Source organism: Mirounga angustirostris, unplaced genomic scaffold, assembly GCF_029215605.1.
Source record: "Mirounga angustirostris isolate CCGP_5_RB_7025 unplaced genomic scaffold, mMirAng1.0.hap1 SCAF_12, whole genome shotgun sequence".
In the NCBI taxonomy this organism is placed as follows: Eukaryota; Metazoa; Chordata; class Mammalia; order Carnivora; family Phocidae; genus Mirounga; species Mirounga angustirostris.
In genome coordinates this window covers 9162703-9188521 of record NW_026991720.1, presented here as the reverse complement: position 1 = coordinate 9188521, position 25819 = coordinate 9162703, and the positions used below count along the sequence as shown (strand labels likewise).

Below are 25819 nucleotides of genomic sequence, written 5' to 3'. Positions count from 1 at the left end.
ATTCTATTATCCATCTACCTGAAATAATATCATTTTTTTCAATATAGCAAGTGTTTTTATTTTTTTATATTTATTTATTTTTTAAAAGATTTTATTTATTTATTTTAGAGGTGGGGAGGGGGCAGAGGGAGAGGGAGTCTCAAGCAGACTCCACGCTGAGTGCAGGGCCTGATGTAGGGCTCCATCTCAGGACCCCAAGATCACAACCTGAGCCAAAGCCAAGAATCCGAGGCTTGACCAACTGCACCACCAGGCACCCCATCAATATAGCAAGTGTCTTTAAACACCTAATTCAGACACAGATAAAAGCAGCCATGAGGAAGATTGTAGACTTTAGGAAGAGATACTACATGAAAATTTAGAGAATAATAAAAGGGTATAAAAGTGTATTATATATAATCTAATCATCTTCCACACTGTGTGGTATGAGGACATGGTATGACATATGAGGGATAGTTTCTGAGTCACACAACTCACTTTTGCACAAAGGAGTGCTAATACACATGTAGAAGTGTTGCAAAGACTTCATGATTAATGTATATAACGCTGAAGCTTAGTGCCTAGCATATGATACACTCAAAAAAGAGATGTTTTTTCCCCACACCTGTCATTCTTATTAAGCTACATGAAATAGGAATGCCTAATGGCTTTATTAGATACCAATAGTCTGCCAGCAGTGTTGATTATTTTTTCAACAAGTGCATGAAGAAACAGGACTTTAACACTTTTTAAATCTTTTCTAATGTATAACATCAGATTTCTTTTTGCTCAGGTTGCAATTAAAAACTTACTTTAAAAAACTAATATAACCTAACTATATCCTATTCCTTTGAAGTATTTCCAAGAAGGAGATGGATGAGGCAGCAGGGCATGGTGAGAACACAGGGGAATGTATCCCCGACACGTGGTCTTGACTTCTGACCTCGACCTTTACTAGCTTGCGGCTCTGGCTAAATTACTTCATCTTACCTAGATTTACTGCACTCGTTCATAGAATAAGAAAATCATAATTACCCCATAGTTGATAGTAAAGGCAATAAAATAATCCATGTAAACAAGGTAGAAACAATGCCGGTGTTAGGACAGATGCCTAATAAAGGTTAATTTCCCTTCTTCTCTTTCTTTCACTTCTCCATGACTATCTCTCTTAACACACCACCTCCAGGAATAAAAGCACAGCAGAAATGCTGAAGCATTTAAGAAAATCCAGTGAGAAAAATCCACATGAGGAGAGAAGCTTGTTGAAAATTCTAATCATTTCACCGAAACCGATGTTTGCCCGAAACAAACATTCCTCATAAGAACGGCTGCACGATTTATTTAGGAAGCAAAGCATAATGTTTACAGGGGCAGAGAGGGCAGCAAAGAGATGAAGAGAGTTTGTGAAATCCGACGTTTGTGAGCTGGCAGTATTCTGTAAATCTCTCTTCCCTCAGTGAAAAGGATTAGCTTCCAGTACAGATAATTCCACATGAAAGAGAAACACGGGAGCATTAGACTTGAGGGAGCTCGCTCGACACGGCCAGGTTCTTTTCAGATTATTCTGGCTGATTAAACAAACAGGGGAAATAGCCCTTCTACAGTTGTATAAATATTAAGATTTTGGACAAGGCGTATGGGCATCTGTACAAATGGGATGGAATATTTTAAAGCAACATACAATTTTAAATTAATGTGATTGTACATAGTGACCGTTATTTTCCAAATGACCTGTTTGTTCGATATGCATGTTTTCTGACTTTTCTCCCAATGATGCCATTAAAGCTGTAAGGGGGAGGAAATTGTAGGAAATAGGTATTTAGGTTAGGAAAGGAGAGAAACTTTTAAGGTAAGAAAAGAATGAAGAACAGGCAGGAGAAAAGAAAGCAGGGATAGTATGTATCATGTTGTTAGCCTCCCAGGCAAGAAGTCTAAGACACTATTCTGAAACATATTAGAATGACCATGTTTTGGTGCTGGTGCTGGAATCAAGGGAAGGAATGGTTGCAGGTGAATCTCACTGTGTTCTGGAAAGGCATTCCAGGAAAGTCTTGTCTTTTTTTTTTTTTTTTAAGATTTATTTATTTATTTTAGAAAGAGAGGGAGAGGAAGAGAGTGTAGGGGGAGGGGCAGAGGGAGAGAATCCTGAAGCAGACTCCCCGCTGTGTGGGAGCCCGACCCAGGGCTCGAGCCCAGGACCCTGAGATCATGACCTGAGCAGAAACCAAGAGTCAGACACCTAACCAGCTGAGCTATCCAGGCGCCCCTTGTGTCTTTATAATTAATCCTATTCTTTATCAGAGTACAGTTTAGGAGTATGCATTCCATTTTTTATAAAATTTGTACCTTTTTGGGTTGGAGGTAGCCAAATAAGTCATACAATCCAGAATTCTCAGGAATGAAAGCTTTATGAGACATTGACTTGGCTCAAATCAGACTAGAATAAGACTGGGGCCCAAATGTCTTAATACTTAGTCTAGGAGACCTGCTACTTTGCAATGCTTCTTTATTAATTAATTAATTAACTAATTAAGCATTTCCTTACTCACTGGTTAGACAAATCTGGATATTCATATGTTCTATGTGTGTGTGAGTGTTTATGTTGCAGATTGACCTAAGCCAGTTTGGTTGTCCACAGTTGATAACCTCCTTTTCAGTGTCTCTTGGTATTTTTTTTGTTAGAGGTGGGAGTTATAGTTCTATCGCCCGATCATAAAACCATCTCATGTTACAATGAGAGCAAATCATACAAATCAGATTCTACTATGCATTCACACTCTTCTTAGCCATCAAGCGGAACAAGTCATAAAATGTACTCTTGAGAGTTTAATGAAATCTCAGGCTTTTGTCTTTTAGGGTACATTGCAAACACCATACATGAGAGTTTCACTTAGATTGATACGGCAATTTTCTATTAGCAGGATTTAGTTACCATCTAGTTGGAATCAGGCCAAAGCATCCTCTGGAAATGGTTGCTCATGGGATCTGATGGGATTCAGCCATGAAGAGTAGAGGTGACCAGGTTCACTGAGACTCAAATGCTCTCCATGCAAGGTAGGAGTTCCTACATGGTATCTTAGCAAGCGCACATTCCTTGCTTCACTAATGAAACTTATTTCACTAATGAAAAATCATTGCTGTTCCTCGGGATGATAATGAAGAAGCTTTTGAAGGTTATTAGATATCAGCATAGTTGAAGGATTATAATAATCACGTCTGGAGTGTTTGCCTCAGATTTGTCTCTCAAATGCTAATGAGTTATGGGGTGCATTTGCTGTCTTAGAGTTTTTCAGATGTCTCTTAACTGTCCCCAAAACTAACAGAAATGCATATGAAATACTATGTTTAGAAATACAACAAACCAAGAAGATCTAATTCTTTTATTTCTTGTTTCCAAGGCATTCTGTTGCTGGCCATGGTTTATCTATATTCTCTTGAATATCATAAATTTTTATATCTAGTTCAGCCATTTGTGGGTATAGTTTAGCCTATTGTCAGCCATCCATTATGCAATGTTAAGGATCATTTCATCTTACTTTGGATAAAATATGTTTTGTATGTTGTTGAATGCTGTTAAGCTGTCATCTAAATTCAATACTAAGAATGACACAGTTCTATTAAATAGATGTCATTTAAACACCTCCTCTCCTCTCTGCACAACCACACATACTTTCACCTTTGCACACCTGGTAATTTAAGACTTTCTCACAAATTATAACTTGAGTCCTTTTTTTTAGAATTAAAAAAAAATAATTGTTATCTTTCGTCATTTAAAGCACTTTATTTGCTTGCAAAACCATTAGCATTTTCTAATAAAACAGTAGGAAACACTACAGTTAATTCCAGCTGGGATTCAATTATTATATTAATCCCATCGTCAATTGCTAAATTCCTTTGCAGGGTAATTAGATTGTTATCTGATTCTGTCTTGCTTCCATTGAGTCAAGATGTATACAGGTGGAAAATGCATTAAATAAGCCATTGTGCTTGACGCCTTCTTTTCCATGCCAATGAAAATACACATGCCACATACACATGGGATTGTATAAATTACTTTCAGTAGTTAGAGGTTTTAAAATTCAGGTCGTTTGGGGCGCCTGGGTGGCTCAGTCAGTTAAGCGTCTGCCTTCGGCTCAGGTCATGATCCCAGGGTCCTGGGATCGAGCCCCGCATCGGGCTCCCTGTTCGGCGGGAAGCCTGCTTCTCCTTCTCCCTCTCCCACTCCCCCTGCTTGTGTTCCCTCTCTCGCTGTGTCTCTCTCTGTCAAATAAATCAATAAAATCTTTAAAAATAAATAAATAAAATAAAATTCAGGTCGTTTATTATGTAATATAGCCAGATGGTGTATATATTTGCCTCCACATTTTTTTTTTTTATAAGCATCTCTCCTATGACTAAGCATTTCTTCAGTTTGGGGGGGTTCATTCTGAGATGCTGTTGCTGGTATCATTCACTGCCTTCAACTCCAGCCCCACTACAGCTGGTCATCTCACGATTCCTTTCAGAATCCTGCTGCCGTAGAGTAAGCAATGATAACTTTATGTCAACTGAGTAGAGGTGGGCATGTGTCAGTTGTCCTATCACGAGAGTGACATTTGACATCGTTAAAGTGAAGTTCCTGACCTCCCCTTCGTCTTTTCCTAAGAAAACGTCATCCACTTCCACAGCTGGACCGCAAGAGAACCTCATACATATATCTGTTCCAGCATTTCAACACACTTGCTGTCATTATTTGATTATGTATTGGTTTCTTCCTCCCGTGTCAACTCAAGAGACCTCAATTTACTTTCTCATTCGTGCTGTATCACCAGAGGAATTTACAAATAGTGGGCATTTGTTAAATATGGAATTAAGTGGACCATTTCTTGAGATTACAACCCCAGGGAAGATTATATACTGTAAATAAACAAAAACTCTTAAAAGGTGTATCTTCATTATAACACAAAATATAGAAATAAATCTCCTACCCCCTTCCGGGTTACCTTGAGAGTTGTAATGGTGCCTTCTAAATATCTCTTCTATATTTTCTTTAATAATAGGGACTTCGGTAGAAGACAGTACAGGAGGACTGTCTCTCTATATGTCAAGAAGGGGTTGGGATGCTTTTTAGATAATTCCACAAAGGCGATACCTAACCTTTGCAAGCAGAGTGTACCTTCCTGGCAGGTGCCAGCTAAAGGAACCATAATGAAAGTGCAGAATGCATGTCAGAGAAGGAACACTGTACTTGGAGAAGCGCTACAACATCATCTTGTGTAACAGTGGTCGATAGACTACCAGTAAAAACAATGGATGCAAAAATTCCTACAACTTGCTTTTTAATAAAAGTTATCTCCCCAAAAGGAGATTCAAATCTTACTTTCATCTCATTAACTTATCTATAAATCACTACTCTTCTTTCTGCTGACGACTTCAAGAGAGGATTTGAATTGGGCATGATGTGGTTCTGGCTCTTACAGGATCGATACAAAACACTCTCAAATCATAGTAGGTTTTTTTTTTTTTCGATATGCATGACATTTCTTTAGGGGGAAATGATATTAATGAAATATGTTTTATTTGTATTTTGAAGGTATTTTTGGGTTTTGGACGGGCTAAATTTTAAAAATGAGGATCAGGGTTTTCATTAATTAAAGTTTGTTCCAAGTGATTAAAAAGACTTGCCCCTCATTTGTAAATTCTAAATATAGAAAATGTACATGTTAGGGTAATTTATAAAATGTGTACTTCATAAATAGAACTAAAATTAAATTGAACAAGGAACAATGTGACACGCTTAAAGACAAATATGTAATAAATGCTAATATGTGTTAGCAATAGTCTGACTTAGAAATATCGGTAGAATTTATTAAGATGGGGCTTTGTCTCAACACTTAATGACGACTATGATTTAGCATTATTTAAATTATTTTTAATGCTGTCATGCATGTCCTTGAAACCTCAGTTAAATTTTATGGCCATTATCTTTCATCTGTGTGATGAAGAAACAAAAAGTGCAGTTGATAAAAGCTCATTTTTTACTAAATCTGTCGCTAAAACTGAATTTAAATTTCTAGGCTTTCTGTAGAACACTTAAATTTCACAATTCAATCAATTTATTGAAACTAAAATTTAACTTAGTGAGGATATAATCCAATCTTATTATTGCATTTATTATTCCTACATTAAAACACCATATCAATGCCTAACCTACACACCAGTCACCGTATTAGGTTTCTTCTATATAGAATCACACTTACTCTCGGGCTCTGTGAGCGAGCATCCTTTTGTGACAGAAAACAGAGTTTGAGGGAAGTTAACTTGTTTGAGGATACACAACTAGTGGCAGACACAGGGTTAAATTTCATGTTGATTTGACTAAGAATACAGACAAGTTAATTGAGTTAGTGCTCAGTGAAGTTTTCAGGAGCACCCTCTGCTTATAGACCCTCTGGTTCAGCTAGATGTTTATTTTGATCCAGTCCCCCTAATGTGACTGGTGTTGGCAAATCTGCAGCTTTATTCTTAGAGTCCCTCACACCTGGAAGGTCTCATTCTTTCCTGTCCTTCAAATCTTACCCATCCTTCAAGGCCAAGGGAGAACACAGGCTCAAAGAACACTTCCAAACCATGGAACACTCACAGCTCCTACCTTGAGTTCACTTGAGAAACTTTGAGACTCATCTTACGGTGTTATTAATACTGGATATCATTAGATCCCTGAGACACAGAATATGGTGCCTCCTTTCTCGGTATCCACCAGAGAACATGTGAAAGAAATTGCCACATAGAAATTATCTAATCAGGGGCGCCTGGGTGGCTCAGTCGTTAAGGGTCTGCCTTTGGCTCAGGTCATGATCCCAGCGTCCTGGGATCGAGCCCCGCATCGGGCTCCCTGCTCAGCGGGAAGCCTGCTTGTCCCTCTCCCACTCCCCCTGCTTGTGTTCCCTCTCTCGCTGTGTCTCTCTCCATCAAATAAATAAAAAAATCTTTTAAAAAAATTAAAAAGAAATAAATAAAAAGAAATTATCTAATCAATATTCATTTACTGCCAGTTGCTGGTACCTAGAAACATTCTTAATAGCCTTGGCTTCCCTGGAGTGATAGGATAATATACTACAGCCAGAGAACTCTTTGGTTCACAGAATTTAAGTAAACTTCTTGATCTCAAGATGTCTGCTGGCATCATGGGAACAGGCAATGCAATATCTTAAGACCAGTTCAAAGAAATTAATGTTGAGAAAGTGTATAGAAGTTACCTTCCTTGCCACATCACAAATCTTTCATTCTCGCCTCAAACCCGTATTCTCAATTTCCTCCATCAGCTGTGGATGGATTTTCAGGAAAGATGGTTAACATTGAGCCTATAAAGGAAACACTGCCCTCCTCATTTATGCAGAGAGATGTTTGTCCTCGGAGAAACATCTGGTTTCTGGTGAGCCTGTCTTACAGCCTCTTAGACTATGAGGTGTTGGCTCAGATTCTTATATTTCCCCTCGAATGTCCTGCATTCATCGATAAGTCAAATTCCCTTATTCTGTGAATTCTAAACATCAACCAGGAGACAAAGCATGAGGTTTGTCAACTATCTTGTTAAGTGCCAAGTTCTTGTTAAGTATCTAATCAACTAATTGGAAAAGAAGGTCCTACTGACATTTTGAAATAGAGAATTTCTCTGAGGAGAAACTCTGGGAGGATACAGGGCCCAGCTACGCAGAGCAGAGCTGAGGCTGGAGATGGGACGCTGCCTCTTGTTGCCACTGAAAGGCAACATTGCTGAGTGAGTAAGAAGCAAACCTGCTTGGCTGAAGTCCCATTCTGTTCTTCACCAGTAGTATTACCTTCAAGTAACTCATTTCTCGAAGGCTTTATTTCCCTCTCTGTATCTGTTGAGAGAATTAAAATAAATAATTTATCACACATAATAAGTAGTTAATAAATATTTTGGGAGGAGTAGCATGCTTTGATTTTGTTTGACTAACCCACTTTTTTAAAGATTTTTTTTTTTTTTTTTTTTAATTCATGAGAGACAGAGCGAGAGAGAAAGGCAGAGGGAGAAGCAAGCTCCCAAGGAGCAGGGAGCCCGATGCGGGACTCGATCCCAGGACCCTGAGATCATGACCTGAGCTGAAGGCAGACGCTTAACCATCTGAGCCACCCAGGCACCCAACTAACCCACTTTTTTAAAAAAGGCCTACCAGAACATAATGGGTGCTAGATCCTTGGTAGATTTCCACACAGCCTCTTAATGGATGGACTTCTTCTAGCCATTGATCTTCCAAATTCATGTCTTTATGTCAGAATGTATTTTAGAATCTAGAAGCCACAATTAATGGCATCTAGGTGAAGACAGGTTCTCTTGGATCACATATCTGTGAACATAAAGATAAATGGTAGGATTTGGAAACTTTATTTGCCTTAAAAAATTAATAAAGTTGGAAAAGAGAGGTCTAAATCTCTTAAAAAGCCAATCAAAAACACACAAGGAACCTGACAGGTCCTGAGGCCAAGGCTCACCTGGTCATCAGTCAATGACCATGGCCATTTTAAAGTCGAAATTCAGTCATATTTCTTCCTGAATTATTTTATTGACCAAATCTAATAACATAGCATTTGTTATCTACCTGGAAGCAATACTATGACTTGACCCCATTGTTTCAAACTCATAATTAATACATTTTTCTTTATTTTGGCTTCCTCTCTTCATTATTACCCCCCCACACCCACCCATATACACACACAGTGGTAGCCCCAGGACACTGCTCTCCACCCCTCTGTATTTTTGATACTTTTTCTTTGACTTTACAACTGCCTTATCCCATGCCTTCAGTCCATAACCTGTTTTGTATTAAAAATAATTACATTTAGATCTCCTAGCAAAGCTGAAAGAGCATTGATCCTGGGACTTCCTTTGATTTTACTGATGAGAAAACTGAGATAGGAGGACAAGACTATCAGATACAAGACTATCAAGTGAATTTACAGGAAACAGGTAATGTGTATGGTGCTTAGTAGTTAAAAAAAATACATTTACATATATCTGTATCCTGGGATCTTCTCCTCCTGAGAATCCCATAAGGAAAACAGTCATTATAATGCATATTTATAGATAAGAAAGTGACTCTCTGAAAGGTGAAGTGATGGCCCAAGGTGACGTGACTAAGGGCTGACCCAAGTTTTAAAACTTAAATCTAATTCCTAATCCAGGGGTTTTTGCACCACAATATTCCACCTCTGGCTTTCCCAGTTAGTCTGAGTCTTATTATTTTCACTCAATTCTAATTGTCTATTCTTCCTTTTCAACACTAGACTTAGATATTTGTGAGGTTAAACACACACACACACACACACACACATCCTTTAGGGCACAAAGTGCAGTTCCAAGGTTCCTGAACAGCGTGTACAAGGCAGGTCTTTTGTGAGAGGTTTTATAGTTCCGCTTATTCATTTGCTGAGTACATGTTTTCAATTGAAACCATTGATACAATTTGGAGAAATTCAATTAAAAAGAAAAAAGAACTAGAAATCCTCTTGAGGGATTTCATTCTGTTCCTACGAAGGTGTATTCATAGACATTTTTTTAGTTGTTGATGTTAAATAACAGATTCCTTTCCAGAAGAAAGTATACTGTATGTCAGAGTTAATTAAATAGTACTACAGTTTCAGGGATAATAAAGATATGGGGGAGAAAAGCTTACATTGTTGTGCTTTTTTAATTCCATTTCTGAAGCCATTCACTTTTAGCTTTTTTCTTTTTTTTTATAAAGAATCAAGGTAAAGCTAGCGAATAATAAGACTGATTAGATGTAGAAAACCATTTGTGGTCTATAGGTAAATTAGAAGGTTTGTTGCTAAGAAAAAACCTTTTAGATCTCTTCAAAATGTAGGCATTAAATTACTTTTAGAAGTCATTAAGAGGAAATCTGCACATTTTCATTTTCCATTTAAAATAAACTATGTGAGTGGTTTTGATTCCCTTCCCTCTGTGGCCCATGTCATGCTTAAAATATGCAAGGAAATAAAACTGCTAGCTTTAAGGAAAAGATAAACTCCAATGCCTGGTGTACTTGCCGAGTAATCAAGGATTATGGTATATTTATTCCATTTCCTCACTCCTCCTTTCTTGTTATTTCAGTCTTCCTCATCAAAACACTTACTTTTCACTGAATCCTTGCAAATTAGCTTCTCATGCATATTCACTGGCAAATCACTGAGCTCCTGCGGGACAGACCTGCACCCGCCAAGCTGCCTGTCACCCATGTAGGCTCACAGACCACGTACATCGGCTTCCAGGCAATGTGAACTTGATGACAGCTTGATGCTCCAGTCCTTCCACTCATAATTTCTTTCATCTTCCTGAAGGTAGTGCAATATTTATCAGGAACGGAAGCACCCAGCAATAAATTCTATCCAGTTCGCAAGTAGATTTCTCCTAAGGGGAGATGACCTTTTATATTTTTAATGAAGATTTTATCTTTTGCTTTCCATGAAGCAAGTGGGGAAGTATTTTGTTGTTTTATAGCATCACCTAGTAATTATTTTTCTAAGACTCATTCCTTGAATTTGTAGACTTTTGGTAAAAGGGATTCTATCTTGAAGGATTCCACTGACAGTAGAAAATTTTCAAGTAGCCTAATCCAGATTATAATTTTCTCCTTGCAGATTTGTTTTTCTGGGTTCTGAGGAAGCTCTTCACAGGATAACGATGCTTTTGGACTTCTGTGTCTGGGTTCAAAGCTAAAAAAAAAAATACTCCCCAACACTACCTATTCTTCATTTTCTCTTTTTTTTTATTATGTTATATTAATCACCACACATTACATCATTAGTTTTTGATGTAGTGTTCCATGATTCATTGTTTGCATATAACACCCAGTGCTCCATTCAGTACAGCCCTCTTTAATACCCACCACCAGGCTAACCCATCCCCCCCATCCCCCTCCCCTCTAGAACCCTCAGTTTGTTTCTCAGAGCCCATAGTCTCTCCTGGTTCGTCTCCCCCTCCGATTTCCCCCCCTTCATTTTTCCCTTCCTACTATCTTCTTCTTCTTTTTTTTTTTTTTTAACATATTATTTGTTTCAGAGGTACAGGTCTGTGATTCATCAGTCTTACACAATTCACAGTGCTCACCATAGCACATACCCTCCCCAGTGTCTATCACCCAGCTACCCCGTCCCTCCCACCCCCCACCACTCCAGCAACCCTCTAATTTCCTGAGATTAAGAATTCCTCATATCAATGAGGTCATATGATACATGTCTTTCTCTGACTGACTTATTTCATTCAGCATAATACCCTCCAGTTCCATCCACGTCGTTGCAAATGGCAAGATGTTCATTTTCTCATTTTCTCTTTTTAAAGTTACTTCTTTCTCTGCTTTTATAAGCAACTGATTTGGAACCAACAGTAAACTAGAGACAACTACATTAGATATTTCTCTCCTGATTTAAATGATGGGATGTAGTTATGCTATACAGTTCTCAGTAGACGATGCAATTGTGAAAGAGACCTGAAATTTAGAAAAGACACTCCCTCCCCACCCCACCCCCCCCATACTTCTTTAACAAGTGATTTAGGAGTGATAGCAGATCCTGGGATAATAAGACTCTGTGAGGGACTTTATTGGTCATCTAGACCACATTTTCCAGCCAATATAAGAAGCAATTCTGTATCATTCTTGGCATACTATGCTCTTCCTCAGCAAAAGTTCTTTAAAAAGAAGTCACATAATCATAATACTATATATCTTTTTCTTTTTCTTTTTATCTTAAAGTGTCAGAAAAAAACAATTAATAACCACTTTAGTACTTTCAGAGCAAATTTCTGAAACAAACAGACTTAGACCGAGTATCAACCAATTTAATTATATTTGAAAGCATAGCAGTAAAAAAAATATATAGTTTTAATCATTGGACCACAGGGTAAGAACTATTTTCATTGCTTTTGGTAATAAGAAATTTTCAAGTAGGATTATGCCTTGAGATAATTCAGTTTAACTTTATTTTTATACTAAATTACCCAATTATACTTCCTTTCCTGATTAGTCTAATTCTTATCAGGGATATATCAGAAAATGTACTAAGTTGTTACCTTCACTGTTTTAAATAGTTAAATTAATGCTGTTTAGTGAAGCTTTATTAAGTTGGGTATGCATTTTAATGTGGAACATTTTCAGACACTGAAGTATTTTTCAAGTTTGCTAATATAGAAATGTAAAATTAATTTCAGATATTTAATTTCAAGGACTATATGCATTCTTGGATCTAAATTGCACCTAGATTTTGACCTACAGTACATTGTCCTATCAGTCAGGGCACCAGCATCTTCACTGCAGAGGTCACTGGGTAGAACCATCCATGCCAAGTGGATACAAATGGTTTCCTTCAACTTCGGGCTTTCAGAAGATCTAATAAATGACAAAAGATTGATGAAATGCTGAAAACATACTAGTGAACAACATGCATCATCCGCTCTTAAAAGTTCCTAATTAGGGTCATAATAAAAGCTTTGGTCAGACCGGGACGAAGAAGTATCTCTGGCTGGATTCTTGTCCAATTCTCCTCATTCTTTTTTCTGTTATTCTCCTCTAATTTCCTTCAGAGGGTAGACATTTTTGTCCACCTCTTGATGAACGCAAGTTACCAGTTTTCTTCTGGTGGCAGTAATACATGGATTGTGTGGGATTATCAGTCTTTCCTTGCTCAGCATTCAGATTTCAAAAAACAGTTCTTCATCAGCTGTGCTTCTGCAACTCTAATAGTATCCTTTCCTGTGTTCTGCTCTAAATTCTGGAGGTTAGAGATCCCCTTCTTCTTATGCCACATACTTGTGAAGGCTGCCTCGGAATTCTTGATTCAAAGTATCATCATCTTGCTACTTCTGCCTCAAAGACAGGTTTGACAGATTCCCCTGATTTTTAGTGGGAAGAGACCACCTCCTCGACAGTGTACTACATGGAAAATGCCTTCCAAATACTATAAAAGAAGGAGGCTGGGTTTTGAAGTCAGAGAGATTTGCTTCAAGGGGCGCCTGGGTGGCTCAGTAGGTTGGGAGTCTACTTTTGGCTCAGATCAGGATCAGGATCCTGGGAACGAGCCCCACATCGGGCTCCCTGCTTGGCAGGGAGTCTGTGTCTCCTTCTCCCTCTCACCACACCTCCCCCCCCCCGCCACCGCTAGTTCTCTCTCTCTTTCAAATAAATAAATAAAATTTTTAAGAAAGAAAGAAAGGAAAGAAAGAAAGAATCAGAATTCTGGTTCAAGAAAGGAAGAAGGGAAGAAAGGAAGGAAGGAAAAGAAAGAAAGAGAAAGAAAGAGAAGGAAGGAAGGGAAAGAAAGAAAGAATGAATGAAAGAGAGAGAAAGGAAGGAAGGAAGAGAAAGAGAGAGAAAGGAAGGATGGAAGGGAAAGAAAGAAAGATGAAGGAAGGAAGGAAGGAAGGAAGGAAGGAAGGAAGGAAGGAAGGAAAAGAAAGAAAGAATGAAAGAAAGAGGAAGGAAGGAAGAGAAAGAAAGAAAGAAGAAAGAGAGGAAGGAAGGAAGGAAAGAAGGAAGAAAGAAAGAAAAAAGAAAGGAAGGAAGGAAAGAAAAGAAAAGAAAAGACTTGGATCAGAATTCTGGTTCCCTAGTTCCTAGCTCTGTGACCTTAACAATTTACTAAACCAAATGGAGGTAATATGGTGGTTATATTTACTCCAAGGGGTTGCCGTTAGGATTAAATGAGATAATTTACTTAGGAGTGCCCCCAAGTCAAGTAGATAACAAGCTGCTCTATCCCCACCCCCTTACTTCTAGCATTAGACTAACAGTATTCTACCCCAGGTTCCCTGTGGGGATTTTTCTGTTTATCTATTTCATACCCACTTATGTGTGTTTTACACTTGCATGCTTTGAGTTTTTCAAAAGAAAGGAAGACCAATTTCTGATATATTGCTCATTGATAATCCCTTGTGAAAATTTTAGTGTTCATTTCCTGGTAAAATAATTAATCCTGGGGCACCTGGGTGGCTCAGTTGGTTAAGCAGCTGCCTTCGGCTCAGGTCATGATCCCAGCTGGGATCTCTGCTCAGCGGGGATCCTGCTTCTCCCTCTGCCTGCTTGTGTTCTCTCTCTCTCAAATAAATAAATAAAATTTAAAAAATATATAAATAAATAAAAATCAATTGTATAAATTAATTAATCCTTCTCAGAACCCTGCTTATTGGCTCAGTACATCTATGGCTTTGTAATTTTTTTTTGGAAAATTATGTGATGGTTTTTATTTTCATAAATGCAGTAGAAACTGTATCATTCCAGGTAGTACAACTCAGAGCTTACGGTCAATTTCCAGGGTCACAGATGAGCACAAAAAAGCATTTTTTCCTGCTCCTTGTGAGTGATATTGCAGAAAAGAAAAGCACCGTGTCTGTTGAGGTAAGCAGATGGCCAAATGAATTTCCTATACGATAGTGTCACGTGTCACCTTATCTACATTGTTATAATTTTCCTATTTGACAAGACAGTGTCAAGATCTGTTAATGAGATGGCCTCACAAGTCTATATTTGAATATTTTATGAAAAGTCACTGTAGCTTTCTATGGATATGACAGTAATTAAATGCATGAGCTCCTAAGGCCCATTTCAGGGGCTACATGTATATTTCTTCCCCCTCCAAAGACATAACAAGGTGTGCAAGTCACCTCACTGACTTTTGCAAGGAGAAGCATTGTGTTTTCCTTACTTCTCTCTGATTAGCTATCCTAGTCTCCTTGCTCCGTTTCAGCACTGAAAGCACATTGGCACAGCTCCTTACTGGGAAAATTTCCATGTGAATCTTGAATCTTCAGAGGCCTCAGTGCAGTGGTCTGTAGACACAGCACCTCTCTCTTCTTTACTCCTTAATTATCAAGGAATAATTGACTGACCAGCAGTCACTGGCTAGTGTAATAATTGACTTTCTCAAATAGAACAGACTACAGTGAGTAGGCATTTTTTAACTTTTCGGCCTTGCAATTCTAATTTTTTAGCGGGGGGAGTGTAGAGGTAATGCCATATCTTATATTAAATAATGGGTATCTGTTTATGGCATTTCATTTCTTATGTTCAGAGTTGTTTGGGGTTGGGTTTTTTTTTTCTTTCTGTACTAAGGAAAAAAGAATCAATATTGAAACCTAGACATTTTTACAAGGTGTCTGGCAATTGATGCAGGTATATCTCTCAGTTAACAAATGGTGATGATTTCCATAATAAATTTGTACATTTAACATTTACCCCTTGGAATTCTGTGGTTATTTGAATTTTTTTTTTTTTTAAAGATTTTATTTATTTATTTGAGAGAGAGAGAATGAGAGAGAGAGAACACCTGAGAGGGGATAGGGCCAGAGGACGAAGCAGACTCCCCGCCGAGCAGGAAGCCCGATGCGGGACTCGATCCAGGGACTCCAGGATCATGACCTGAGCCGAAGGCAGTCGCTTAACCGACTGAGCCACCCAGGCGCCCTGGTTATTTGAATTTAATGACACTAAACGCTCTATTAGAATCTTAAAGATTCAAGTTCACATTAGCATATTATGGTTTATGAGAAGTCAAGAAGCCCAGAGGCTTGTGTAAGCCTGGCCTGTTTAATCTAGAATTTCCCAAGTTCACTTGAGCAGCAAGTCTGCTTTTTATTTGTTTGTTGTTTGTTCTGTTGTTTTTGTGTTGATAATCCCTAGTGACGTCCAGAGGAAGTGACACTGAGAATCTGTGGTAACAGAAATCCCAAAGAACACAGAGTGCATGGTGGGAGGGGCACCTGATCACTTTCTCCAAAAACGGGGAATTTTCGATAAAATTTTTAAATATAATATGTTGCTATCATGGTTGTCAAGACTATAATAAAATACTTTAGATAAAACAGAATGAAAAAGCAAAGTCACGCATAAGTAGTTAAAAAAAGGATGGCACTCTTTTATGTGGTGAATTCCCTGTGGTATAATACATTTGATTCATTTCCTATGGTATATGTGACCTTGGGTAAAAATAACATAACCATATTCTACAAAAATATGGTTTCTTTAATAGGAGTTAGTGCCAGGGGCAAATGAAGGATGGAGCGAGCAAAAAAAGAAGGGCAGAGGCAGAGAGAGAATCCTGAAACAGACTCCCCACAGAGTCAGAGGCCCCGGGGCTCCAACCCAGGACTCTGAGATCATGACCTGAGCTGAAATCAAGAGTCCCATCCTTGGGCGCCTGGGTGGCTCAGTTGGTTAAGCGACTGCCTTCGGCTCAAGTCATGATCCTGGAGTCCCGGGATTGAGTCCTGCATCCGGCTCCCTGCTCAGCGAGGAGCCTGCTTCTCCTTCTAACCCTACCCCCTCTCATGTACTCTCTCTCTCTCTAATTCTCTCTCTCTCAAATAAATAAATAAAATCTTTAAAAAAAAAAAAGAGTCCCATCCTTAATCGACTGAGCCACCCAGATGCCCCAATTTTATTTTACTTTATCTTATTTAATTTATATTATTTATTTATTTGTTTGTTTGTTTGTTTGTTTTGAAAGCCATAGGAGTAGTAAATAATGACGCGCTTATTGACCCAGTTGGTGAACTTTTCCACAGTATCAGAGGTTGTTATTACCTCTGGGCTAAAAACTTATCTTGAAGCATTAGAGTGCCAAGCACATTTGCAAACTGTCTTTGTCTCATTTCCCCATTGTTTTCCTCCAGTTTCCTTCTCATGCTCCATTCCTGCCTCAGAAAGTGATGAGTTTTGACAAAAGGCCAGTGGTTAGGCATGAAAAGATAGAACCCCAATAGCCTCAGCCTGTATAAAAACTTTATAAAAAAACGAATATTATTCTCTCAAGAAAAAAAAAAAAAACTGTTCACTTTTGACTTTGGTAATACATTTTATTTAAACCTTAGTATTTCAGAAGAATTTTTTTAAAGCCTACTCATTTGAGTAAATACTTATTTGTAATTATCAATTAATAATTATTTGGAAAGAGATTTTAAAGAATTAAATAACAGGATGGATCTAATCATTATCTTAGTATATTTAAGTATATATCATTTAAAATAACCTATTTATCTATTCAAGTTATCCAAAGCAGTGAGGTATCAGTGGGGATTTTAATACTAGTAGAAAAGGCCAGGTTGTCAACTTTTGAAACTGAAATAGGTTATCAGTGGGAACAAAGTTTGAATGGAACATAGAGAAATTTTATGATCAAAGTCCCTCAGGCAATAAAAACTTTCTAAACTTGGTAGAAAGATATTATAAAACTTCAACTTTCTAGCAACCACATGGATGTTAATTCTGTTTGTTTTGTGCCATTTTAACCCACAAATAATGACTGGATGGTTTAAATCTCTATAAATGGCTTACAAAAGAAAAGAAAAAGGCAGACTAGGGATTGAGCAGGAGAGGAAGGTGAAGACACACCATAATTGTGATGCAAGGCTGCCGCTCATTCTGTGTACAAATAAATAGGCTTCAACACCTGCTGATGTGCTGACATCTGGCTTGAAAGCAACAAACATCTGTTTGTAATTTGCAGTGGGAAAGGATGACAGTGAAGAACTGGATACCGTCACTGAATATACAACCTTGTTAAGTTACTAAAAGGACCCAGAGGAGAGATCATGAATGGATCCTTTGAGACGTGTGACTACCTTGTGATAAGGTGATAAGATACCCTGGGTTTTCTTTCCAGGTTGCCATTATGTTTCCGTTCTGAACCATTATTTAATGGACTTTAAACAATAGACAATGCTTTCGGAGGGAGAGCTCTGTTTAAAAGAGAGAATTTTCCCAACCAGGGAACATTTTTCACATCCTTAGGGGTTCAAAGCTCTCTATAGATGATATGGATATCCTAAAACTATTCAGATTAATGTAACTTCCAATGCCCACGGCCAGGCCAAATTAGGAAGACCAGGGGCACCAGAAATCATAGCGGTGTTTGCTCTGAGCCCCAAGGCAGGTCAGACATGTCTGTCAGCATTCCTTATCTCTGCTTCTACACATCCTAGAGCCCGTGCTCCTTGATTGTGGTTGTGATTGTGATACTTTAGGCAGTAATTCATCATTTTGCCATGTTTCCTTCTGACAGAAGTGCTGGTAAGTTTTGTAACATCCCCAGGGCCAGGAAGTTGGGGAAAACTTTTTCCTACATTTTAGTTTAAAAGGGAGATCAACACTGGGTCCTTGGAAGGCCCACTCCCAATCTCTCCTTACCTTTTCTGCATTTTTCTGAGGGATTTACCTGCAAGGATTCCTCCTTTTGCTTGCCCCCAAATTCTGGAGTTCTAGAGATGGATTGTGCCTTAATCCATCCTGGCCGCTATAGCAAAGTACTACAGACTGGGCAATTTATGAACAACAGAAATTTATTTCTTACAGTTCTGTCAGCTGGAAGACTGAGATTGGGATGCCTTCATGGTCGGGTGAGGGCCCCCTTCTGGGCTGCAGACTTCTGACTCCTGCTGTGTCTCTGCAAGGTGAGGGAGTTCTGTGGGATCTAGATTTTAAGACCACTAATCCCATTCATGAGGGCTCTACCCTCCTGACCTAAGCACCCCTCAAAGGCTCCACCTCTTAAGAGTATATTTGGGCATTAGGATTGTCACATTGGGCATTTAGGATTCTACATATGAATTTTTGGTGGACACACGCATTCAGACCGTTGCAACTTTGTAAAATAGTACATTTATATTTTTCTCTGTGTGGATAATGGCAGTTTTTCTAGTTTCATATATTTAGTTAATGAAATAACAATCCTCCATTACAATTATTTTTTAATAAAATACTATATTTTGATAGAAAAATAAAAGAAAGAAGGAAGGAAGGAGGGAAGGAAGGAAGGAAAAGAAAGAAAAGAAGGAAGGAAGAAAGATAGGAGAAAAAAAGAAAAAAATGCTACATTTAAATGATTGAAGAAAGAAAGGAAGGAAGGAAGGAAAGGAAGGAAGGAAGGAAAAAAGAAAGAAAGAAAGGAGGGAGGGAGGGAGGAAGAAAGAAAGAGAAGAAAAAAAAATGCTATATTTAAATGATTGATAAAATCTCCAGATACTAAGGAGAGCTTAGCAGGAATGACAAATCATGAGGGTTCCACGTGAACACAGGATACACCATTCCAATCAAGCTTTCATTTGGAATTCCCAAATTTCAGAAAAATGTTACCTGATATCTGATAATTTTGTCATTTGGCAACATCTATTTTTGTAAATTTCAAGTTCTGTTTAGCTTTGGTACGTGAATTAGATCACCCTAAACTAACAAATTCTCACTATATCATTTTTATTTAATGAAGGGAGGAATGAAGAGTGGATTCCGTGCTGCCCTTGCTAGTTAAAAACAGAAGCTTATTATGATTTGAATGGAGACAGGAGATGCATATCTGCTGTGACTTCTGCTTCCTCTGTGGTTAGGTTTTACCTTTTGTGCTGAGAGATCAGATTTAGAGCTTCTTCCTTGCATGAACAGATTTGCATAAATTTGGCAACATACACCACAGCCTTCAAAGATATGTATGCTGGACTTTGCAAACTTAATTTCTACTTTTTAAGAAGTTAAACATTTAAAGGACTTCTGTGACTACAGAATATCCTGGTGGCAGTAATTTTGAAGAATCTAATGTTTCTATCACAAGGTCAAAGTTTTCATCTAATTGAGGTTTTAAAACTTGTTTTCTGGGCGCCTGGGTGGCTCAGTCGATTAAGCGTCTGCCTTCAGCTCAGGTCATGATCCCAGGATGCTGGGATTGAGCCACGTTGGGCTCTCTGCTCTGGAAGCAGGGAGTCTGCTTCTCCCTCTCCCTCTGCTGCTCCCCCTGCTTGTGCTTGCTCTCTCTTTCTCTCTCTCTCTGTCAAATAAATGAATAAAATCCTTTAAAAAAATTAAAAAAAAAAACTTGTTTCCTGACAAAATACAAAATATAAACCCAGCAAATCAGAAAATTTTCAACTTAAAAAAAAAGACTAGAGTTTTGTCTGGGTAACATGCAGAAAAAGTTTAGCATATAAGGATAAAATGGTTGAATAACTATATGGAGGTTAAACAAGATCCATATTTCTCAAGCAATTTCCCTTGCTCATTTAAAATGCACTAAAAGTTTGAACACAGTAATATTTAATTTCATTTTTAATTATAATGAATACAAGTAAATATCGAATGCATTCATTTTTCACTGCTTCAGAAAGCAAAGAGTAAGGTCAATAATGTTTTTGCGTTTTGCTTAGGACTGCTTGGGAAGGGTGGGGACCCGTGCACAGAGCTGCGTATGGGAACAGCACCTGCTGGGGGAAAGGCCAGATCGGAGCTCCTGCTGCACATGCGTCCTCATAGGGTTATTCTCTGTGGATTGTGCTTTTCATTTTTTATGTCTGGTTATTAATTATTTTAATACTTTAAATTATTTGCACCTGATTTCTCTAATATTGAATGCTTTGCATCGTTTTAAAGTGTTACAAAGAACGTTTTTGTCCATTGTGTAATATTTCAAAGTTAGAATATATTTTCCAGGTCGTAGCAAGCCCAACAATTGCAATTTAAGATGTGTAGTCTTAATTGAGTGAAATCGTTTTGCCTGGAGCTGCTATTAAATCTCCACCTTCCCAAGTGTTAATTAGTGAGTCTGTATTAATTTTTGTTCAGAGAAAAGTTGAGGTATTAAATATTTAATTTCTCATTGTATGGTATTTGTTGCTGGGATCCCCCACTTGCATCCTAGACAAATGTGTGTCGTTTATCCTCTGCTCAGAAAAACACAACCTTAAATAAGATGCATAAGAATCCATATAAGATTAATTTTGCAAATGAGGTCCTTAATTGTTTTAAGTAGTATCATGCTACTTTTTAAGGAATTCTGTAGGAGGTGAAATGTATTCAATGTGTTTAGATTTTGTTTCTACTATTACTACCTGGTTATTGAATACTTAACTACAGCTAGACATATTTTATGTGCTCTGTTACGTAGATATTCCCTAAATATCATTTTTATCTCCACTTTATAAATAAGAATTTTTAAGATTTAGAGAAGTGAAATATCATGCTCCGTATCGTGCAACCTTTAAATGGTAAGCACACAGATGTAAACTCCAAAACTCATACTCGGCAATGTGCGGCATATTTCGAGCTGTGGCTTTGCTTCTCACTATAGACCTCTAGTAATCAAGATGTAGTCAGATTTTCTTTTTTTATCTTTTCTCCTTAAACTCTCCTTTCAATCATTTCTAGTTCCAAGAGGATGTTTCCTATCACTTTCCATGTGGGAAAACCCTTTAAATGACCTTCAACTATGTATAGCAGATGACCTTGCCCTTGAGATTTGTGTCCCCCAAATTATGGCTAAACTGTTTTACTTGGAGCTTATTTGCTTACCTACTAAATACATATTCTAGCTGGTTTTGAAAAACACTGGCTATGATGGTATGAAATTGATTTTTCTAGATGATTTCATTGCATGTTTGATCCAACAGAGAAATTCCAGGTCTTGAGATATTTCATTTGGGAAAATAGTCAACACCTGGTTTCCTCTCAGAACTTTGTATTTTTCATGCATTTTCTAAACAAGGGTTATTTGTATCTGGTTTCAAATAGCTACTCCTCAAAATCTCATTCCCTGCTGAGTTCTATAAGGGAAAGATATGATAGGATTTATAAATAAGCAAACAGCTCCTAGAAATCTTAGGGGTGGATTGTATTGATAAGCTAGCAACCTACACATGTCCCCTTGACTAATGAGAATGTCTTAACATGAACCACCTCAGACCTTTCTGTGTGCCAAAACACCAGCCCACTGGGAAGTTAACATTTTGGTAAATAGGTTTGCAACCCACCAGAAAGCTCCACAAATTCAACAGATGCTTTAACCTTCACTTAAGCATTCAGATCAGTCAAACGGGTGGTCCCTTTGCTGCTGTTAACTACCTGCTGTGGACTTGCTCATTGAAAGACACGCCGGTCATCATTGATCATCTCACAGATTTGGTGCCAGGGAGAAACTAAAAATTACTATACACTCAAGCTGTTTAATTCGATCCCCTCACATGAATCTGAGAGGCATCCAAAAAAAAAAAAAATAATGAATGGCATTGAGTGGAAAATAAGATGTAATTTCTGTTACTTCATTATTACATGATGCGAAAGGATTTATTGGCATGAAAATGACAACCTGCTTTAAAGTTTCTCAGTCTGTAATATTGCAGAGGATAACCCTCATTGTTAATCCAGGTTCTGCCAAACCTCTTTCTGATCCTGTATCCCAGCTCTTACTTGGTGTTTATAGCTGCTCAGAATCCTGCAATTTTAGACCCAACCAAGGCAGCACGTCCAAAAGTGACTCCAGAATCACAATCTTGGCCCTCACTCTTTAACTTCATAAAAGTTAAATTTCCTATCCTTGAGGCATGTTTCCTTTTAAAATGATTTAAAAAGTGCTCGGTACAAAAAATAAAAATAAATAAAAAATAAAAAGTGCTAAATACTAATGTTTAAATACTAAATACTAGTGTTTAGCTTTTCTGATTTATCAATCTATAGGGATAATTTTGTAGCAGTGAAAATTTTTAAGGGATAATTTATCCATAACATTTGATTTCATGCTTCACTTAGAAAATGAAAATTATGTGATTTTTATGTTGAAAGTAACATAGGAGCGCCTGGGTGGCTCAGTCAGTTAAGCATCCAACTCTGATTTCACCTCAGTCATGATTTCAGGATCCTGAGATGAAGCCCCGAGTGGGGCTCTCCTCTGAGCAAGGAGCCTGCTTGAGATTCTCTCTCCCCTCCCTGCCCCTCGCTCCACCATTCACGCATGCTCACACACACAGTCTCTCTCTAAAAAAACCCAGAAAGTAACATAGTAATTTCATGTGGTTTTGGTTTTTTTAATTGAATTTTGCATCTCAAATTAGATTTTAAAGTTCTTGGAGGGGAGTAGGCGGTGACTCCATCTTTCTACCAGCCTTATTACCTCGAGTAATTGCTACATGATAAAAATTAAAATAGTTCATATGATTAAAGGATCCCCAAAACACCTCTGAAAAAAATGGATTATTAAAATAAAGAGCAAAAACAAAACCAATGACTTGACAGTTTTAGTAAATACCTCAGCAAGTTCTCAAAGTAAGGAAGAAAATTAGAATGCAAGCCCAAATTCTCCTGGGAGCAAAGCCCAAACTATTATCTGCTACTCTATTCTTTCCCCTTTGCTGCCCAGTACCCCCATCAGTTTATGCTTTGTCTTAATATTTAATGTTTGGTTTATTAAATACCTGTAATGGAGAAGTACCTAAGATGCTTATCTATTGAGGTCATACTTAGGAAACTTAGAATTGCTGAAGAGTTATGTGATGATCGTTTTTTTTTTGTTTGTTTGTTTGTTTGTTTTTTTGAAAGATTTTATTTATTTGACAGAGGGAGACACAGCGAGAGAGCGAACACAAGCAGGGGGAGTGGGAGAGGGAGAAGCAGGCTCCCCGCCGAGCAGGGAGCCCAACGCGGGGCTCGATCCCAGGACCCTGAGATCATGACCTGGGCCGAAGGCAGACGCTTAAGGACTGAGCCACCCAGGCGCCCCTGATGATTGGTTTATTAAAATGTAATTAATCTCAGTGAGGGCAAGAAATTCTGTATGCTTAAACACAGCTTTAGTCCCATTACCTAGATCAGTGACTGAATAATAGCAGGAAATCAGTAATATATGTTAAATAAATTGAATGTTTGTGTACATTCGACCAAATGACACTCTTACCTCAAAAAATATGCTAAAAATCACCCCCAAGAAATAAAAGGCCATTAGAGAAAATTGAGAAATTAATTCAGCTGATGGAACTGTCAAATATGACTTGATTCAGAACAATATGACTAAATCACGACTATCAGTAATATTCTGGAAGGTAAGCAACCTCAAGGCTTCCAAGGAGAGGCTGTCTGACAAATGTTACCTTCTGTGTGTGATCAATGTTACAAAATATACACATCACATGGCCTCATTTCAGAATGGTAAATTGTCTTTGAATTATAAAACCCTCATTACTAAGTGACTAAAATGTGGGTTTACAGAAAGAACTTTTTTTTTTTTTTTACAGAATCTTATATACAAGACATGAAAGCAACTTTTATGCCTTTTCCCACTAGGTAATACCATTGGCGTAATTGGCATCCCTAAGATATTTTCTTTTATTTTGTTATATTGCAATAATATATAATGTTTCAATGTTATAAAAACAAACAAACAAAAGTAAAACAGTGACAAATTATAATAGCAACAGCTGAACTTTTTCAAGATTATATAAATCTGATTTAGAATTGGGATTTTTGTGGCAACAATGATATTTTAACTGGTGATAGAATATTGAAAATGATCCATGTTGAGAAGGAAAGGAGAAAATTTAGGTCACAAAAAATCAAGTGCATTATTCCAACATAGCTTTAAAAAACAGTTTTCAAGGGCCAAAGTTGAATGTGATGTATCACAGTAAATGCAAAATTGATGGCTACTTTTAGTAGAGAAAATGATTTGTATGAATTTTCTGATTTTATTTTTTTCTCTCTGAGACAGTATTTTTTCTAAAACTCAAAATGAGAATATTTATGTTTTTTTAAATGTAATTATTATTTTGTTGTCATTGAATGCTAAGGTACAGAGGAAGTAAGACTCCAAGTAGATAGCCAAATAATAGTAGGCCAGTTCAAGCTTGCTATCTCTTTTTCCGGTGCCTCCTTTACTTTTGCACCTAGATGATGGGCAAGAGTTGGTAATATAAACTGTTTCCGACTTTGAGGCGTTCACAGTCTAAAAGGACACTCGTGTGCATACATAACTGTAATGCAAGGATGCCAATGGCAACAGTGACTAAGGAAAGAATGGTCTGGCACTAAGGGAAACAAGATTTCTTTCCCCTGTAAACAAGCCTTCCCTGGATCTCTAATGCATCAGTCCTCTGCTGTCATGAGGGATCTAATATTGGGTGTCTTCAAGGAAAGATTTCGCCGTAGCAAAATCAGTTATAACTCCCCAAAGATCTTGAGGTTATATTTTGACATTTTTTTGTCTTTTGCATGCCATATAAATAAACCTAAGTTTCTCTCTGTTGCTGAGTTACACAAAGACAACCAGATCGGTTTTCTCTAGAGGACACTTAGGGATGACCTGACTTAAAATAGAGGTTATGTCATCATTTAAATTCACTGTGAGCAGTCTTGGAAGACACCCCAAAGACATAGGTTATCATCCTGGAGAATGCTGTAACTGCTGATCATAAGAGACGTGCAATAGATATTAAGATGCTACTGGGAAAGAAAGTAAATAGTGATTTATAACATGAGCCTCGATTTGAAAGTCACAGGGGCAGACACTTGGAATTGCAGGTGCTGATTTGTGATCGAGGTGTTTCTTACATGGGCAACTCTAGAATACCTTATCCAGAGTGAGGAACAGCACAGAGGTATGAAAATAATGTGGGCTAAGATTTTCCCCAGCATTGCAGAGACCAGATTGTTCTGAATGCATTTCTTTTTTTCACAGATTTTACCAAACATAATATAATTGGGTCTGAGAATAATGCAGAATGAACTTTTACTATATCTAAAAAGAAAAAAAGGAATTGATCGTCTTGCCTTTTTTTTTTTAACTTTCTAAATAACTAAATATATCCTCCTTTTGATATATATTGAATACTCATTACAAGATAACTAAGTGACACATGAGATCTGGGTCTCTTGAATATCTGGGACATAGTTACCTTGTAGTATGTTGCTGAAATGTGATCACCATGTGGGAGCTCTCAGGGTAACGTGACCTGCATGTAGGTGATAACTGAAGCATGGAATCCCTGCTCAGGTGGAACATGTCAAATGAGAATTAAAGAAAATTAAGAATATAGCCAGGAGGACCT

General features: G+C 37.7%; 1 protein-coding gene and 1 long non-coding RNA gene across 2 annotated transcripts in view; both read left to right on the top strand.

The window, feature by feature from the left end:
* Window positions 1-25819, top strand: part of CNTNAP2 (contactin associated protein 2) — a 1911935-nt gene that overhangs the window by 370550 nt on the left and 1515566 nt on the right. The gene's annotated exons all lie outside the window — the stretch shown is intronic.
* LOC135362230 (uncharacterized) lies at window positions 15436-18544 on the top strand. The gene is made up of 2 exons (XR_010406708.1): window positions 15436-17601; window positions 18321-18544. It is a non-coding gene; the product is annotated as an uncharacterized LOC135362230 (long non-coding RNA).